This window comes from Rhea pennata, chromosome 4 (genome assembly GCF_028389875.1).
Source record: "Rhea pennata isolate bPtePen1 chromosome 4, bPtePen1.pri, whole genome shotgun sequence".
NCBI classification, from domain to species: domain Eukaryota; kingdom Metazoa; phylum Chordata; class Aves; order Rheiformes; family Rheidae; genus Rhea; species Rhea pennata.
In genome coordinates, this window is record NC_084666.1 from 20413588 (window position 1) to 20434202 (window position 20615).

A 20615-nucleotide genomic window follows, 5' to 3' on the forward strand; every position below is an offset into this window, starting at 1 on the left:
AACCCTAGGAAGAAATCCAAGGATGACCTTGCTTTAAACAGTGCTCCCCCAAGAGATGTGAAGTTCCACTGATCAGGAGTTATAGTTAATACAGGCCATTAAAGAGTGGATGGGGACGTTACACGTGCATGTGAATACTTCAAAGTCTTAAAACATCAATGTATTTAAGAAAACAGAAAAAACATCCAGAGTTTTACTGTCTAACAAAGAATGAATGTTGTGTGTATATAGAAAAGAAGCATAGAGGAAATCAAATGCTTGGTAAAATTTGGAGAAGAGATAAATGGGAATAGAAAATGAGAACGTGATATTCTTCTCCGAGTCATCAAACTGAACAACTATAGCTGCAAAAAAGTCATCACAAGGTAACATGTCTGTGAACAAAGATTGTACACTCTGTACATGTTAGACTGTCAAAAATCAGTGATGCAGAAAGATGTGCCACCAGAGATAACCACCTCAATGCTGAGTCTTTGGAGGTGCATCAGGCTTTTTAAACACAACAACTGAGCATGTACAAAGGGAAACTGTAAAAATAGGGAACTTATTTTGCCTCAAATAGCAGCATGAGGAAGACCGCTACCAGAAAAACATTCAGTTTTGATGTCTGCTCTTGAAAATGCTATAGCAATAATTGAATTCAAAGCAAAATCTGCAGCTGGAGAATAGATCTTCCAGTGTGAGGTTTGAGAAACTGAGTCTCTGTCACTACCAAAGATGATGAGGGAACATTCTGATGCTGAAGAGTAAATATTTATACATGAAAAGAAGTCTTGATACTTTGGAGTGGACAGAGAGCACTGCTTAATCCTGACGTTGAAGTTATGCAAGCTCCCATTCTGAGAAGCAAAAATGGGCAAATTCAGTTTTATATAGTAAGTATAAAAAAATTAGAGTAGTAAAAGTGGCTGACTTCTTACTGGCTTTGAATCCTTAAAAACAATGTTAAGTATCTTTTCAAACTGCACAATTCAGTGCAACTTAAGAAAAAAATGTCATGGTGTTGTATAAACAAATCAGATGAGATTATCATAGTGATTGGTTTTGGCTTCAAAATGGCTTCCCAAACCTTTAGAGCACAGACTCTCAACACTCAGTTTGTCACCAACTGTCCTGTAACTTTATAGTTGCTACTTCGAAAAACAATCTGCTTTTTGAGTATATAAAATAAATATAATAGAATTAAAAGCTCAAGTTGGTATGATCAGAGAAGTAGTGAGCATTGTATGTAGACTGTAAATGATTTGGAATTCATGGACATTTTTCATTATTTTAATACAACCCTTAAGCATCTTGCCACCTACATCTCTTCACATTCTGTATGACTTGCGTTGAGTCTAATGTGGCTGCTGTAGAAGGACACTTCATACCTTTGGCATCCTTTATTGCATTAACATTTTTATTCCATTAAAATCATTTGGTGTCTCATGAGGCAGAAGAAAGATTTCCTGAACCAGTGCTGTGAAGCTGTATATGAGAAGGAAATGTGTTGAAATGTTGTGTTGACTCTAAGGAGGATTTTTATTGGCAAATGCCAAATCCAGCCTTAAAGTTGAAGTACCTGGCATTTGTCAACATCTCATAGAAGTGAGGAGATGATGTGCTTTAAAAGATTCTCCAAGGTTTTCCTCTATATAACTAATGATGTAATTTATTTGAACTGGCTGGCAGTTGGTGAATGCAACTGCTAGGATTTCTGTAAGACATGCCAATCATCCTAGATGCAATCTTCTAGTGTCATCAGCCTTAAATGGCTCAGGACTTCCTAAACTCTCAACTCAGCCTGACTGTGATCAGTGTTCGAGATTTTATAGCTAAAATCCACATTCTGAAAACTATTGAAGAATCTAAAATAATTGAGGATTCTTGCTTACTTAAATATTGTATTGAAACTTCTGTCAGGAAAGGGCTGCTTTGTGGATGCTGCTCAAAAAGATTCTCCCTGAAGAGATTACTTTCATATATAATAGGAACTTCTTTCATATATAATAGGAACTGTCAAAGGTATAGTTCTTTTACATATCAGGAAGTCCACTGGCAATTTGGGATGGAGAGGAATGGGAAACCCAATCCTCCATAACTGAACAAAGACAGTCCTTTCCATAATCTGTTTGAAGCTGATGTGATTTTTCTAAGATTTTTTTTTCCCTTTTCTTTCAAAAACTTCAAGAAGGGCATTCTGGTTGCTTAGGCTCAACTTTGAAATGAAAATGATTAATTCTTTTTCTTTGGTCAATATTGGAAATTAAAATTAAACTTTCCAGTGTTCAGTCATATATTGGGATACTCTTATCTCCCTACTTCACTGGTACCTGGGTAACAGATTCCCCTTTACCTATGTTGGGCACTTTGCTGAAACAGGGAAAATGTATAGATTCCCCATCTTAGTCAAAGTTATAATGTCACATTAAGATATGCTCTCTTGTTTGGAGTGCAGTGAGATGGTAATAAACCTAAGGGAACTTGATTCCTCTTTGCTTCATGGTATTTATGATGCCATCCTGAGTTAGGCAGTTAATCTTACAACTGGTCGAAAGCCTGCAAAGATAAAATTAATTAGAAATTGAAACTTCCAGATTCTGGCCTTTTGCTTCTAAATATATGGGAAAACAGTTTGCACAGGACAAAGATAAGCTCTAATTAGTATTTCTTATGCAATCAGCTCTTAGAGTTTCAGGATAGTTTCATTCCATTTCCAAGATGCATTAGAGAAGGATTTATGGCCTTAATTTTATAATGTAGGCAAAGAAACATTTATTTTTCATTTAAACTTAAGAACAGGAGAGAAGATCATAAACCTGAATTCTTAACTTCAAAGCTTAAAAATTTTTAGCCAGATAAAGGAATTACTAGTTCATGGACCTTTTTACTATTTGCTTGTCTACATGTACAGCATGTTAAATAGGTTGAACTTGCTTTTCTTATCAGTTGCAGTTGCAATGACTGAAATGATGGATTGCTATCTTCTGTGTGAAACACTGCTTGGTTAGAATTGCTCCAGACATTTTAATCCTGAATGTTGCATCTTCACCGAATAGCCTGCTAAGCCTGCATTATTCTGAGGGCTGGCAAATTTTTCTGCTAGTGGCTGTTAAAACAAATTTTGGTCCTAACCAGAAGAGGTTTTTATCGATAGTTTGACTGCCTACGAGCCCATATGTTTCGGTCATAGCTCTTTGAACTTCGGTAGCCAGGTCAACAGTGTCATACGCATTTTCAATAGATATCTTTCCAGCAACTTTGAGATGATGCTGATCTGAAACTGCACTTAATTCTCTAAGTTTTACATAAGCAAAATGCATGATTCATAAATTTTAACAGTTACCTTTAAACTGTTGCTCCCAGTTGCCCTTGCATCTGACATTACTTAAGCAAGATGGCAGTACTTACCAGCCCACTTTTGTGTCTTGTAAATAAAAGATTTATGTGTTCACTTTACTACTGTGAATCCCAAGTTTACTGAATTTGGAGGATATGTGTGTCTGTTTTTACCATTTCTCTGAGTTGAGAAGTGGGAAGACTGGTCTCTGCTAGATGTTAAGGAAAGTACATCTGAGTAGGGTAAAAAGAAATTCCTCTTGTTTTTCCCCATAAGATGAAAAAGAGTGCAGAAGTCTTTGATTGTTTCTGAAGTCAGAAGGCTAAACAATGCTTACAACTTAGGTCACGGGAGATGCAAGGTACATTCCATTGTGAAATTTTCAGATCAGTGATTTTTTTCTTTGTCCAAACTTTCTTCTTTGGTTCTTCTTTGGAAGTACTCTGCAGGGCATTGCTTTTTTTTTTTTTTTTTTTCCATTTTATACTCATTTGGTAGTTACAGCATTGTTACATGGTTGCCAGACCTCAGAGTAGTTTTGAATTATGATTTCTGTAGTGTATCTTAAAGCTGATTTTTGGTTTAGTATGTGCTGAAGACATCTGAAATAGGGTTTTCTGCTCTCTACTTCATACATTCCTCTTATTTTAATTCTGCACAGTTCTTTGTGATCCCTCTACTGTTACAAAAATACAGAGGTACTGTTCATTCATGTTCACGTTTACAGGATGTTTTTTCAGCTGAGAATTGCTAGTAGATAAGTGGTAGAAATTTGCTTTTTAAAGAGTAGATAATGGTTGAATATCTCTATAATAAAGCTACTGTACTTCACTTGGACTAGATATGGCATTGAGTCTGCAATTTGTGCCTGAGTGGTCAGATTATCCTTAATTTCTGATTCATTTGTTTCTTATAACAAACAGGTTATTTACCAATCTGAATTAATCTAAAATTAAGGTCAGTATACCCAGTTCTACAAGTCAGTCTTCAGCTGTCAGTCTGTTCTTACTGAAATAAGTTAAAATTAGTCTTCTGCAGAAACATCTATCTACAGCATTAAAAGAAAAAAAGAAAACACAAACTTGTTAGATGGTAAAAATAGGTTCCTGGAAGTAGCAAAGCTACATACTGATTGAAACTTTGTAGTTAATTATATTTGGCTATTACAATAACTTGCATGTGTGTTTACTTCTCAATAGCTGACAAGAATTATGGGAGATCATCGGGGGTTGTTTAAAAAGTTGGTGTTTAAGAAACAACGTAACAAACAAACTCAGATGAGAAACATGCCAGGTTGTGGACTGACTTGAACCAACAAACAGCCCAGGTTTTGGTCTAAAATTTTTGGGTTGTTCTTAATGAAATTAGTTGGTTGGCTTGTGTATTTTCACACTGCTTTCCTGCAGGCAACAATAATTAAAAATTAAAACACCTTATATTTCAGCAAGGCTGTTTGGAATACGTAACTTGCCCTGTTCTTATTTGTTATTTAAATAAGATTGAATGGTAGTGAATATTCAGCATATTAACGTAGAAGTGAAAGAGTAGCAGAATGGAAATGATGTGCATTGCTTTTCAACTGCAGCTTTATTAAAATGTAGATATTTTCATAAAGCCAGTCATTGGTTCCAGATGCATTTCAATGATATAGCAAGAGAGGACCAAGACAAGTAAACATGCACAATTTAAATCTTAAAGTATTCTACTGTTTTGGGAAGGTATGTTGTCCTCCATGCAGATTCTGCTCTTCCTCTATTTGCTCTTAGCTGCTGTTTGTTTTCTTTAGCTGAACTAAAATAAGAAACAAAACCCTGAGACTGACTAGTTTCTCTAGTATATACACATTGTACTTGCTTTTAACTTCATCTACTGCATGTTGTTAATGCTGTACACAAATGCAGTTGGAGTATTTCTTTGGTGTTGTACAGCATGATGCATTTCATTCCCCTTTCTAGTTTACCTCCCATTAGTTATATATTGCTTATAACTGGAAGAAACTGAGTTTTGGGAATTAAGTCTTTGTTTGCATTAAAAAAATCATTTTTTTCTGTGAGTCTTATGAGAAATGTCCTGCTTGAAGAGTCTCAGACAGTATTTTCCTGTGTTTATTCATGTTGTTATTTTGCTTTGTTTCATAAATGGATATTGATTTCTGATGTGTTGTTACATTTAATGTTAAATAAATCTGACTTCCATTTTGAAAAGCAAAACTGCGTTAGTGAAAAATGTTATGTAATGTAATTTGTAGACTGTTTCCTAGAGTATATAAACTTCATTGATTTTTTTTAATTATTATTTATTTTCTTGAGATAAATTTTATTCTGCTTAGGAGTTTGGCTGGCATTTCTTTGCCTACCATGTTATATTTAAGTTTGACAATGGTCGTACTGGAAAAGGAAATATGGAGACAGTTTTAATAGTTAGGGTGCTACAATGAGGATGATAACACATACTGAAATTTATGGCCTTGTGATTTTGAGCACGAGGGAGCAGTTTGAGAACCTGTGGCTCTTTAGGAAAAAAGGTCATTATTCATTTTCTAATATTCCTTTTAACTTGAAGCAACTCTGAGAAGGAAGAAGCAGTAGCTGTATATAAAGAATTGTTTATTAAAAAGTGACTTCTCCTGCAACTGATACTGCAGACTTGACACTTCGCTTCTAAAGTTCCATCTAAGTGAATGTGACAAGACTGCAATGAGATAAGTTAGTGGATAACAGCACAGGAGAGGAACGTGGGGTCTTTCTAAATCATGGGTAGAGATCGTAAAGTGCAAAATAAACCAAGTTCTCTTTCCTGGGGAGAAAAAATCCCAGTCTTACTGGTAATTGCAAGCATATGTAGATTCTCCTCTCCCCCAAGACTGTGGTGATCTAAGATGGTCTACTTCAGAAGCAATAAATATTTGGTCTGTGTGAGATAGTTCCCTTGCTTCACTTGGGGTTGCTTTTAATATCCTTGCTTAAATATGCTTTGTTTTTCTATACTAATGGAAAAAGCACGTAGGCTGGCAGAGCCTAACTTAAGTTCAACTGGTTTTGCAAGTCCTACCTGTTATCTGGCTGCCTCTTCAGAGACGTAGATACCTTTCTCTATTGGAGGCCTGCTATTAATTTCTTGTGTGACTTGTGGATGAGCTATTATGGCATAGCTTATTTTTTTAAAAAAGTCTTATTTTACTGTAACACTTGACACTCAGGCAAGTGGAACAGAGCCTTCGAATCTTACAGGATATTACTGAACTGTTAATTAACAGTTTAAGCAAACTGGGATTCAGTCACTGCGCTTAGAATTTTTCTTTCTAGATGAACTGCTTCTGATTGCTCTTGAATTAAATTTATTTTCCTTAACTTGTCTAATTTAGTCTTTTAAACTGATAGTTTTAGCAATTCCATTGGGTCATGGCATTACTTGTTCTGCAGCATTCTACAGCATCCTGCTTGCCAGGTTAAATGGAAAACATGGAATAGAGTTGAAATGGGGCAGGTAGTCTCTTCTAAGGTCCTTCTGGGAGTTGGAGTTGTTCCTAGGGGACAGAATCCTTCCAGTTAAGCCACTTCTGCTTTAGAAGCAGCCTCTCTGAGGCTGCCCTTCTGAGTGCCTTGTAAGAATGCTGTAGCTGTATGGTGGAAAGCATGTCTTTATTCAGGGAATTTGTCTGCATTAAAGGTAAAGTTTGGAGGAATTACCTATCAACTTGATACTGCAGTACTTGTCTGCTGCAGTCTCACTGTTTCTCCCCTACTCTTGTACTTAGAGAATTATCAATTTTTTCCAGTGTTTCCAAGAGGAAGTTAAATGGCTAACAAATTAATCCAAAACAGAAATATAGTTGCTTGAGTTCAGGAGGCCTGAGTTTTCCTTTATTCTAGGAGAGGTCTTATCTTCCAGCTAGTGTCTTGCTACTCTTAATTTCTGCTTCTCACACTGGATTTCTATAGGTTTCCTTATGCTCCATGTACTTGCATATATTTAAAAGTACTCACTCTACAGTAATTCTCATCAGTTCTGTACAGGGTTGGCTTATTAAAATCGCTAAGAAATTGTAACTCAAGTGCAGCATGTGGGTGAAGGTGTGTGGATATGTGTGGGTGGAGAAAGGCAGAGGACAAGTGCGCAGTAGAAAGTATATCACTATTTGTATTTTGAAATGCAGGAGCCTAGAGGAATGACTGGGAAGATGAGGTACATACGAGGGAAGCTGGAGGACAGACTTTAATTGTTGAAGAACTTTAATTTTTCTTACCACTTCTGTTCACATTAAAAATACCATGCTTTTAAGGTGCAGAGTCCTAAAGAGGATTGTGAATGAAAATACTACTTCAGAGGAAAAAACTTATTTTCTATCAAACTATATTATGTGTTAATCTTTTTTCTTGTAGTAATTTTAGAGAAAATGAAATAATTTGAGAAAGAACGGTATTGGAAATGCTGGAATTGGAATGGTATTCAGTGGAAATGCTCTCAGATAAATGACTACCCATGATCTATACTCTACGTGATCTATACTATAAGCAATTTGATTAATTGCTGTCTGGGGTAGAAGAAGCAGCAGAGACAAGAAAGGAGCACCTTGACTTTTGGTGAAAGTTAAAGAAAAATGAAAGTTAATGTAAAGCTAATGCATCCCCAGTAAGTGGCAAGCAAAAGTCTTCTGAATATTGACTTTTTCTAATAAGGTTCACTGCGCGCTTTAAAAGAACTTGCATTTATAAGTCTAGGCATTGCTGAATTGTTCAGTCAATAAGGTTTGCTGCAACTATGTAGCACTTCTGCCTTGATTTTTTTTTTGTTTTGTTTTAAAGCTGCATTTGAGAAACTTCAAATACAAAAGAGTGGGTCCTTTAAAGACAATTTCCTGGTAAGATACTCAACTCATCATTCCCAGCATCCACCTTGACACGAAGCTTTGCTTCATAGTAAATTTAACTCTTTTTTGTCTTCTGTAATGTGGAGAAGAATTTTTGCAGTCCGGTTTACCGTAAGTGTTGCCTCTGCAGTCTCCATTGGCTAAATCAGGCCTGAGATACCTCTGTTACTCTGCTGCTGTCAGCGTATCTCCATTGTGTTGCAGGCCAACAGAGTTCAAAGTTCTTGTTGAAATTTCATTTTGTTGAGTGTAGACTACTTCATAGCAAGAAACTCTTGGCAGTAACTACAATCTCTAATCAGGTTGTTTTCTTGAGAAGGAGAATTAATAATGTTACTCAATCTTCCAGTACCCTGAGGTAGTGAATAAAGGTATTTGCCTCTTTCAAAGAGCTACAAAATATAATGCTCATGACAACAACCAAGAGTTAAAAAACTAAAAATAGTAATATACAAACCACTTCTGTAACTGATGGAAACAGTGAAGGTGCTTCAAGGTTCCATGTTAGATTTATCGATCTTAATTTCATTGATGATGGGGAAGATAGGATGTACAGTAAAGGAAGCTAGTAACTCTAAACTGGATGAACAAGTGCAAATGAACAATTAGATGATTAGTTTCATGAGTATATATTAAAAATTTCAACTTCTTGGTCCACAGTGTGTTCCAAATGGAATTCAGAACTCAAAGAGACTTGGCAGCCCAAACTGGAATTCAGTGTTAAGCTGTTGTCAATAACTCAAACATGCCAGATGCCAGGGTTGGAGTTAGGTGCATAGTAAATACAGTATGATATAACTGGTTGTTCTTCAAAATAATCATTAGCTGTCATGAAAGTAATTTCTCTCAAGAGAGCTAATTTGCTCTTCTAACATCTTGAATCAATCATATTGAGACGGATAATGTATCTTTCAGTAACATTTGGCCCCGTTTTTATCCCTGTTTGTTGAACAGCATTAGAACAAGCCAAAGAGAAAGCCAAACTGGGTTCCTTGGCATGTCTAAAGAGGTGTATCCGTACTACGTGATGCTTGGTGGGAATGGTCCGTGTTTTAACTTTTGTATCTATACTACCTGGTACTTGGTGAGAATGGTCTAGTGTTGTAACTTTTTAGTGCCTAGAACAATACCGCTGTGTTAAGCAGCATACAAATAAGTAACAAGGTCTTGGAAATCTGTGAGAAAGAACAGCGGTTGGTTACATATAGATTCTGTGGCTGGAAGCCACAGAATCACTGTGAGAAACAGTCAACATGAAGGTCAGAAGTTGAAGAGTAATGAAATAGCAACCCCCAAAGTCAATGTGGCCCCCAAAATAAGTCTGCACGCGTGCGCAGTATCATAGCCCGGTTATGCAACCGGGGCGGAGTTGGGCTAGACTCCCTGCACTTGTTGGCCCCATGTGCTGGGACTCCCGCCTACCGCAAATAATCATAAATACCAGAAATTTTCTGAAGGAGAGTGAGACTGCTACACAACATAGGACCACGTTGCCTCCTTGGGGACGCCCGCAAAGATTGTGCCTGCCGACTCTCTCTCTCTCATCGTGCAGACGATCGGGATAAGCATTGGAGTGGTCCTTCTCGAGATTACCATCGAGCTGGTCTGTTTGTAAGTATCTACTAATAAACTGCTTGCTACTGAAGAGAGAGAGAGAGAGAGAGAGAGAGAGAGGGAGAGAGAGAGAGAGAGGGAGAGTGTGTGTGTTTGTGCTGGCTTGCCAAACTGGATGTTTGGCCCCTGGGAATCTAACTAGAACAAGAGGCACTTGAGGTTCAGAGCCCTCATTAACAGCATTGAATGATAATAACTTGAGGAGATTTTGGAGATCCTTTTATTTAAAAATAAAGGTGATTTTCTGTCTTGCAGCCCTCCTACGGGAACCCTGTAAAGGGGAGCTGCACAAAAGCAGAAACTCCTGCTGGCATTTTTTCTAAACATAGTCATAGACCGTGTATTTCCCTGGTTGTTGTTCTTAGTGTATAGTAGAGAATAGAGTTCTGCTGTTGCTTATAATCCCTCTCTGTTTCTATCTAAAGCTATTGAGATTTTATTTTCCCTTCATAGCGTTCCCCACATAGTTACTTCCAGTCACATGTGCTCATTCATTACTTTCTGTAGACTCTTTCAGATACCCACTTCCAAACTGGGAAAGAATATTTGCCCCAGGCTGCTTACCTGCCAGACACATTTGTTGCTAAAAGATGGTTTACTTTGGTTCAGACAGTCACCTGCCTTTTTGTCTTCTGCCAGACCTTTCAGTATTCCTGTGGCACCAAACTGTTCTGCTGAGATTTGTATGGAAATAATTCAGCTTTACTTGACACTGATTTGCTGCAACTGCAAAGGCTATTTTGGACTTGCATCTACTGTAGTTAAGAATACTCAAGTGTCTTAGTTTCCAGGGGAGCTCAGACAAACCCATTATCAAAGAACTGTGATTGATTTTGTTGCATTACAACCAAACGTTAATTTTCTTTTGTTCCAGAGGAAGAAGGGGACTTATGTTTCCCATCACTTTAAAGATGTTCTTCATCTCCAAGCATTGTGTAAGCTGGCATATGTTAAATTCGAACATCAGTGGTGAAGGCAGCACAGTAATTCACACATTTTGGTTTGATGGCTAGGTTGTGAATATGCTAGCGTTCAACCTGGTGATTATTGCGCCATTTCTCAAGGGAAAATTAGCATGCACATTTGAGGATGGCTGCTTTACAAAGAATAATATAAACTAGGAAGGTGACTCAGTTTCTTAGTTCATGAAAAAGCTGTTTAATACTTGCTGTATTCCCTGTCTGGGAAAAGTCAAACATTCATTTGAATGGAGACTTGGAAATTAAACAAATGATTTCTTCACTTATGTGCAGCCTGGACTCTTTTGAAAGACTAGTTGTTTCCTTTTTTTCTTGAGAATCTTGCACTGGTGAATTATTTTTTCAGTGCTGCACTCCTGATATATCACATCCATAAGCTGCTTAATGGAAGCCTTAGGAAAATCTATCTTCTAACAGCAGATGCTTTTCCATGAGAGAGTTTCACTTGTTACAGTTTAAATGTTGTAGTTCGCAGGTGTCGTAGCTATGTTGGAAGGCTTGAGCTGGTTATTCATTATATGAGTCTTCTCTGAGTTTGAAGTAGAACCAGAAATGCTAGATGTAACCCAGAGAAAAGCCTCAGGAAATGATAAATCTCTAAAAATATGAAAAATGAAAAAAGCTTTTCCCTGTACTTTAGTTCCTAGAAAGCAACAGTCTGTAGACTCTGCTACTTAAGTTGGTGAACTAACTGACCTCAGTGGAATGATTTCAGATTAGTTTGGCTTGAACTTGGGAAGCCATATGGTGAATGGGCATTCTTTACCTATTTGCTTTATCTCTTTATACTGTCATTTTGAAAAATCTTTGCACAATTTGTGTATTTCTTGCAGCAACTTTACTCTAACTAGTGTTAAAGCTCCTGGTAACTGCATTGTTAGGAACTTCTGCTCAACAAATCTGGATGGTGTTGTTCATTGCTTTGAGGGGATCAGTAAATTTTTAGTAAGCTGCTCTTGTCCCTGAAGTTTTAGTGTTTCTGGTGGCCAAGCAGCAAAGGATACCTGCTTTGATCAATACTCTGCCAGAGGTTGTAGTTAGTTGGACCAATGAGAAATTGAGAGATATGGAAGAATCAAGAATTCAAGTATTGGATCTGTATCACTTTTGAGGAAAAGATTGTTAGAATGAGAATTTAAAAACAGAAATCTCTTTGAATTTTTATAGTTTAAGAGTATGGACACTGGAAGATTTTGTCGGCATCTGTCTTTAAGCTGATTTAAAATAAGGTATTTCTATTAACTTGAAACACTTAAATGGTGGCCACATCAACTTGCCAGCTATGAATCATAACTCATGCCAATTACTTTGGAAGAAGATACTCAAGTGTCTTTCAATAAAATCGTTTCATGTTACATAATTCTCTATTACACACCTATATCCAGTGGTACAATATCAGGGCCAGCTGAAACTACCTCTTGCAAAATCATGCTGGAAGTGCAACAAAAACTTACAATTTTTGAGTTTTTTATAGATGCCTTCAACAGCACCATAAAATTGAATTCTAGAAATGCATAGTAAATGGCTTTTGTGTATGAAACTGCACTTTCTTAATAGTACAGGAATATGACTTTCTTATTGCTTTATATGCTTTGGCCCATTGCAAATCATTTATCTGTCATCTTCAGTAAAAACAAGGTGATATGTTTTTCTTTATTTCTGTTTCTTTCAGTGATAAAACACAGCAACAGTGTCTCACTCAACTGTTGGCAACAAATTTGCTTCAAGAACCTTACACAGCCCTCTTTATGTGATAATGACTCTTTTCCTGCTCTGGAAATACTTGACAAAACTGAAGACCTTTCAAAGCTGCTTTTAATGAACCACTAGGAGTTGGTTCTTTTCTGTTTCAGCAGCCAGCCCCAGCTGGGCTTTGCCAGTCACTCCAAGTCAGTATTTGATCACTCTGCCTAGATCCTTACCGATTATGCTTTGCTTGTTTTGAGGCCCTGATAGGATCCACCCCAGAGCCAACTCAGCTGAGTTCAGTCTAATGAGATAGCTACTACCTAGCATGGCAAGTTTCACAGGAATAAGACAGGGGGGAATACTTCCTTAAAAGAAACTCACATTGCTCTGAACTCAACTTCAGCTAACTTGTGTATACATTTATACATATAGTTTCTACAGTTAAGTGTCCCACTAAAACCTTAGAGTAGTGATTTTTTCAAGCAAAATGATTTTTCCCATTGTTTCTTGACTCTTCAAAGGAGATTATCAACAAAGGTAGTACGTTTGCATCTGTATTTCAATGGATACCAATAGCACGTTTAATCTAAACTTCAGAGAGGAAGTTAAGATCTGGTTCTGATTCGTGTACCCTGACTTTTAATTAGATACCTCAGTTTTTCTGTAAAATGAGGATAGTAGTGACCTGCTTTCTACAGTGGGCTGAAGGAATGTAAAGCTTCTGTTGATTAAAAGTACTATTCTGAGTTCTAGATATTAGCAATTTCAGCAGATTAAGAGATGAAACTATTTGGAGAGCTAGGCATTTTCTCTTGCAGAGAGAAGAGTTGGTGTTCAAAGCTATGTGTAACTTTGTCTTTCAGGAAACTAATCTATCCATTTGAAGGGGGGGGAAAAAGTAGAAGGAAAGACCAGGAAAAGAGTATAAAATAAAAAACATTTTTGACCTTCCTTGATCTTAAATGGAGTGTAGCAAAATCGCAAATGGGGAAGGAGGAAGAGAAGGAGGAAATGTACTGAATATGTGAAGTAGACTGAGGTTTTTGAGCAGTGTGCTGTATGTATTTCACAGCTGTGTTGATATTTACTCTGAAAACCCATTTAAATTAATGGAATACAAAAGCAGAAATGACTGTCCAGGCTTTTCTTGTCATTGCTACTGATAAGCTTACAACATGAACATATACGTACTATGCTAAAGCATAGTCTCCATTTTTAGAGTTTGTGTTGCCTTTCTTAGAAAAGAGCCTTGAAGTTTGACTTCCTTAATATGCAACTTGTGCAATAGGCTCATAAAGACTTTCAAAAGTATTTTGAGATTTTATTTTAGGGTAGATGTCTGATGGCTTAACCTTTAAGTTAAAAAAACAACCAACCAACCAAACCAACCAACCAAACAAACAAACAAAAAAAACCCCTTATGTTTAAATGGAGATTCCTATATTTGAATTCATGGCCATTTCCTTGTCTCTTTTCACTGGAACCACTGAGAATAATCTGGCTACCTCTCTACACCCTCCCATCGGGTAATTATACACATTGATAAGATCCCCCCTGAGCCTTCTCTTCTGAAGGCTAAACAACCGCAACTCTCCCACCTTCTGTTCATATGTCAGGTGCTTCAGCCCCTCGTTCACCTTTGGAGCCCTTCACTGAGCTGGCTCCAGTCTGTCCGTCACACTCTCATACTGCTGATCCTAGAACTGAACACATCATTACAAGTGTAGCTTTATTAGGGCAGAGTAGATGGGAAGGATCACCTCCCTTGGCCTGCTGGCACTGCTGTTCTTAATGCAGTCCAGAATATTGTTGGCCTGTCTTTGTTTCAATGGTGCAGGACCCCCAGATGGACAACCAGCTGGTTGGCCCCCAGCATGTACTGATGCGTGGGGTTTTTTCCTACCCATATGCAGGCATGTGACATTTCCCTTTGCTCAGTTTTGAGATGCCTGTCAGCTCAATTCTCCAGCTTGTTGAGGTCCCTCTGAATGGCAGTCCAGCCATCTGGTGTATCAGCTACTCCTCCCAGCTTTGTATCATCGACAAACTTGCTCAGGGTGCACTCTGCCCCATCATCTAGGTATGTTAAACAGTGTTGATCCCAGAGTGACATTTTCTATGTTCCAGATGTCAGGAGCCTTCCCTGATTGCCATGACCTTTCAAAGATGATCAAGTGTGTCCTGAAAATGGCATTGGCCAGCTCCCTCAGCACCTGTGAGTGCATCCCATCAGGTCTATAGGCCATGCATATGTCGTATGTGTTTAAATGTTCCCTCACCTGATTGTTCTCTACTGAGAGGAAGTCTTCCTTGCTCCAGACTTCTCCATGGGTTTCAAAGACCTGGAGCTGCTGAAGGCTGGTCTTAGCAGTAAGGACTGAGGGCGAAGAAGGCATTGATTACCTTGGCCTTCTCCATGTGCTGGCTCCATGTTCTGTGTGCCTGATTCAGCAGGAACCCACATTTTCCCTAGTCTTCCTTTTGCTGCTGCTATACCTTTAGAAGCCCTTCTTGTTCTCCTTCATGCCCTTTGTTGCCAGATTCAGCCCCAGGTGGGCTTTGGCTCTCCTAACTTGATTCCTACACACTCGAAGGGTGTCTCTAGATTCCCCTGGGCCACTCTGTCCCTGCTTGCACTTCCTGCATGATTCTTCTTGATGTCTGAGTTTTGTCAAGAGCTCTTTGTTCGTCTGTGCAGGCCTGCTGATGCCTTGGCTTGACTTGCTGCTCCTTGGTGTGGACCGTTCTTGGAGCTTGGAGGAGGTGTGCCTTGACCATCAAGCCGCTCTCCTGGATTCCTCTTCTCTCCAGAGCCGTCTCCCACAGGATTAATTGAAGCAGGTCCCTGAACTGGCTGAAATCTGCTCTCCTGAAGCCCAGGGCTGTGGTCCTGCTTCTTGCCGCGTTCCCTCCTCTTCGGATCCTGAACTCCGCCGCCTCGTAGTTGCTGGAGCCAAGGCTGCCCCTGACCTTCACAGTCCTCACCAGTTCTTCCTTCTTTGTAAGTCTGCGGTCCTGGATGGTGCCTCCCCTCCTTGGTTCCTCAGTCACCTGTGTTTAAGGAAGTTATTGTCAATGCTTTCCAGGAACCTCCTGGACTGCTTGTGCCCCCTGGTGTTGCCCCTCCAGCAGACTTTGGGGTGGTAAAAGGACCATCTGTACCAAGTCCTGGAAATGTGAGGCTTCTGCCAGTTGTCTGAAGAAGGCCTCATCTACTTCTTCCTGATCAGGTAATGGGTGTTAGACACCCACTACACCACCACTGACACTGGTCTGCTCATTGGTCCTGACCTGTAAGCTCTGAAGGCATGGCTCATCATCCAATCCCTAGGCAGAGCTCCATGCATCTCTGCTGCTCTCTCATGTCAATGTCTACTCCTCCTTGTCATTGTCCTGGATAGTTCTTCCTAAAGTGCCTGAATCTATCCATTGCAGCACTCCAGTGACGTGAGCTATCTTATCACATCTCTACTATTCTGATGAAATCATATCCCTGCAACTGCATGCAGACTTCTAACTCTTCCTGCTTTTCCCCCATGCTGCATCAGTGTACATGCATTTCAGAAAGGCACACAGTCATACTGATTTTCCCTGGATATCTTGGCCAATATTGTAAAGGGTTATCACAATACAAAACAATCAAATTACTGAAGCTTTGACTATGTGTCCTTCTTTGTTCTCTCTTAGCTCTCCTGGAGATGAGAAGAAAGGAGGTAGTAGAGGGCAATGAAAGTTGGTTGCTGCTTTCTGTTTCTGAGCCATTCCCAGCAATAGAAAATGATCCCCAGGGAGCCAGAAATGATCAGTGCAGTACTGAGAAATGTGGCAAAGGCTGAGAGAGGAAAATATGTTCTCTGACTTCTGGGAAAAAAGCCATATGAAAGAACTTGAGGGGTAGTATGTTTGGAGGAAATGTGATACCCGAAGGACAAATGATTGGGAGTAGGTCAAGACTAACAGATTTAAAAAGAAAGTATGCACTCGGGACCAAGAAGAGAAGAAATCAGATTAAACAGGAGTGCTAATAGGACTGGGAAATGTTAATATATGATCTCACAAATAGCAAGAAAAGAAACAATTGTCAGAAGAAATTAATACTTGTTAAAGTAAATCATAAATGCTTCTTAAATGTAAAAATGGAGTGCTTGACTTTTGAGTAATTGTTAATTTTATCTCCTTTGTCCTGGGATGCATGTAGGCTAATTTCATACGAAGTGGGACCAGAGTCAGTGTTCTTCCAAAGGTTGCTCATTGCTTTGTTTTGATGCCTTTTATTCCTAGCTCCCTTGGGTGTGATGATGGCATTCTGTGAATCACAGTGGTAGCGCAGAGCTTAATCAACATTTGCAAAACACTTCGATCCTCAGGTGAAGTGTGTTATATACATCCAGTGCAACATATTATTGCTAATAAGCATGGGGTAGTTCTTCCAGCAACAGCTTATTCTCAATGCTTTTTTCCTATCACAGAGACCTATAGTATTGTCACATTCATGATTTCATATGACATACTAGATCATACCAAAGTTCAGCTATGTCACTGTCTAGTCTCCAGGAATAGCAGATGTTTAAGGATGAGAAATATGAAAAAAACAGACTCTTTATCTGGCAAACCCTCTGGATTAGGCAGCAAATGCTTTAAAGACTTTGATCTAAAGGTTACATCCAGAACCTCTGAAAAGAATTCTTGGTCATGCCTGCTGCCCAGCCAGGTGAGTGAGAGGGGTTAGCCTGCTTCTCCTCTGCAGAGCTCCCTCCCACATCTGAAATGGGGATCTGAGGAAGGGAGTCATTTTCTATGTTTAGTTGGAAGTATATCTTCATCTAGCATCAATAACAAATATATTTCAATTACCAGAGAGAGAAACATTATGTGCTGATTTGGTACTTTGATATAACAGTTCATGGAAAAGCTAAATGTATGTCCTTTCAGCCCTTGGAAAAAGATGACTACTTGGAAAAGGATGACTTGTTGCTTGAATCTTTAAAACCCAAGATTTGGATACCAACAGACTTATGAGTTGAAGAACTGAAGCTGGATGTATTATTCCATACTTATAACATGTTAAAATCCCAGCTTTTCTATAGATCAAAACTGAAAATAATCAGCTCTTTGTAAGGAATTGCTTTACTTTGCCATTACTTTACTTCCTTCTTCCCCTCCAGCTGATGGAATGTTTTACGTATCTGCTGGCAGCAGCATTTTGCTTCAGAAATAGTGATATTTGATTGGAAGTGAGATATGTGTATGAACTGGAACGCTTATTCTGTCAAATTTGCACAAATAGACTAATTTCTCTTCTAAAAACTTAAGGGAATTCTTTCTTGTTTATATAGGTAAACAGATAACTACTCTGTGAAGCTTTGGAAATATTAGATGATGTTTGTGATGAGAGGGCCAATAAAAACGTAAATGTTCTCAACTTTGTTTGTCATATGTTTCACCTAGTTCTCTGGCAGTGTTGCTGATTTTGATGGATGCAGCCTACTAAGTATTGTGTAGCATAAGTTTTTTGAAAAAATTGCATTTAATTATCTATCATGGAAGATGGTACTTCCATTCCAAATTAGTCAAATAGAGTATGTGTATGCTCACTGGATTTTTTTCACCTTGTCCTGGATTTTACTCTAGGTGGCAGGATTGTACTACCTAAAGTATGTGAAGAACAGATTGAGAAAGAAAAAATGGTTAATGATCTATACTTCCTGGTGTGACTAATTCTTGTTTCCTAAATCAGCTGCCTTATTTTTCCAATAGTGTCAAATTTGTCAGTAAGCAGCCAGAATTCATAAGCTGTGTTTTTAGAAGAGAATAAGAAAAATCTTTTCTTTATAAGAGCTGCCTGACTTGATCAGAAGCTGCAGAATATTTTGTAAAATATAATTGCTGTGATAATGCTGATACTCGGAACATCTTGGGAATGTGAACAAATTGCCACGTATGTAGTTTCCTAGGAGTGGTCAAGATTGACAGAAGAGTAATCTTTCAAACAGTTTTATGTCAAATTCTTTGCATCTGGAAGAGCTTCTTAATTTTCATTCACCGAATGCATGTCAAACAGCGAACTGAAGCACTTTATACACGTTTGTAAGAAAAGAGCTCTTTTAGGCTAAAATACGTAAGCATGTGCTAATCAAATGTGGATGCATCTATTAGTTTCAGTATAACAACATGGAAGTATTGAGCTGATGTGAAGGTTAGATGATTATTCAGATTAACACTTTGACAACAATTTCTGAAGTTCCTTGATCCTGTAATTCAAATATTTTTGTTTTGGATCATTGAATGTGATTTCTTTGTTAACCAATGTGCACAGCTATTAAGCGTAATCCCTTGGTTGTGTTCTCATGCTTGTGTTTCTGATCTTTGGGTTATAGAAAAACAAATACTTTCAGGAGAAGGCAGAATGTCTATTGGACACCTAAATTAGATTCTTTAGAACAGAAAATTAAAATCTAGAAATTCTTTCTAGAGCTGGGGGAGGGAGGTAGAGAAGTCTGAAGAAACCATTTTTTCCTCTTCCTTCAACTTTAATGATGCCAGTTCTTCAGTTTAGTACCTCTTTTCATTGTGCACATTGCTGCACCCCATATTCGACTTGGCCTACATTTTTGCCATACTTAAATGAAAACTACTTAGGAAAAATCTTGTCACCATGCCTACCATTTGTTCTAAATTTTGCAGTCATATTGGTGGTGTAGGAATCCTGAGCACTATTATTTAGGGTTTCCCCAGGGTCCAGGGCTGCCTTTGCCTGCAAGGCGCTGAGGGCTGGCTTGGCACACAGCTGGCACTGTTTGGAACCTGGGGGACTAGGAATTTTCTTTCCAAATTATGCTGTGTTTTACTGAAGCTTTGTATGTTTTGGAGGTTTTGGAAAAGAATGAAGCAGCTATGTAATTAGCTTAAAAACATCCTCTTGAAGCTGGAAAAGGTATAATTCATGTTTTGTTTTCTTCCTCAGAGAAAGTAGAATGGTTGCACTATGTAGACTTTTTTTTTTTTCTCTAACTAGGTTGGCTTATTGCGGTATAATCTGCCTCATATTTTGAGATGAAGTCACCTTTTGCTCCTACAGAGTATAATCTTTCTCCCTGAGGGATTTTGTGAAACAAGATGGAGCCTGTAAACATAGGCAGGATAAACTCTATATGAGTATGAATATCGTCCCTGTTGGAACTCCCCTGAAGTAACAACAGAAGACTCCCATTGTAATTTATCAGTTCATAGTTTTGAAGTATGTTTTACTTGTAATCACTTACCTTCAGTCAGAAGGTTTTTTGCACTAGAAAAAAGTAGATAGTAGAGACGTCATGTTGCTAAGGCTTTTTTTTTTTTTTTTTTTTTTTTTAACTGAAAAGCAAAAGGAAGTTCACATAAGTATAATTCTTTATGTAAAATATTACTGGAAAATGTGAATATTTGATGCATTTGAGAAGACTACCAGTCAGCTTAGTGAAGTTGAACTTGGTTCAAAGATTCTTAAATACTTTTAAACAAGAACAGAGCTGTAGTTTGCCTATTTTTGAGCTTCAACTTTATTTACATATAAATCCTTGAAGCCTACAAGTTTAACATTTCTATAGACTGTAAAAGCAGTTTTTTATGGACTAAAAACTGTATGAATTTAGCCTTACAGCTTATAGAAATAATAAATCAACCCTAATTGCTGAATAAAATTGAAGACTGCCTTTAATTGTTCCAATTTGTTTGAAAGAAATACCTTTGCTTTATGAAACTATAATCAGTGATGTATATTTGTGGGGATATTTTGACTCTCAAGAGGTTCTAACACTCTGCATGCTAACTAGTGCTGTGCAATGCAACCATTTATCATTATGGAACCTTGAAGGTCTACAGTGTTAATGCTGCTATGCACTGCTTAATATGACAAGACTAGTGTTTCTATAGATTACTCATACTGAGTTGTCAATGGGAAAGGTCATAGAGGACTGATAGTATTTCTTAATTTGTAATTTCTTAATTTTAATCAAAATTTCTTTGTGCTATAGAACAATTGAACTAATCCTTTTCTGCTTGTTACAGCAGTCCTTGTGTCTTTCTATTTTGGGAGAATAGGTTTATATTATCACTTCTCCTTAAAATTATTTAAAGGTCACCTTTTGCAACATCATTTTTCTTC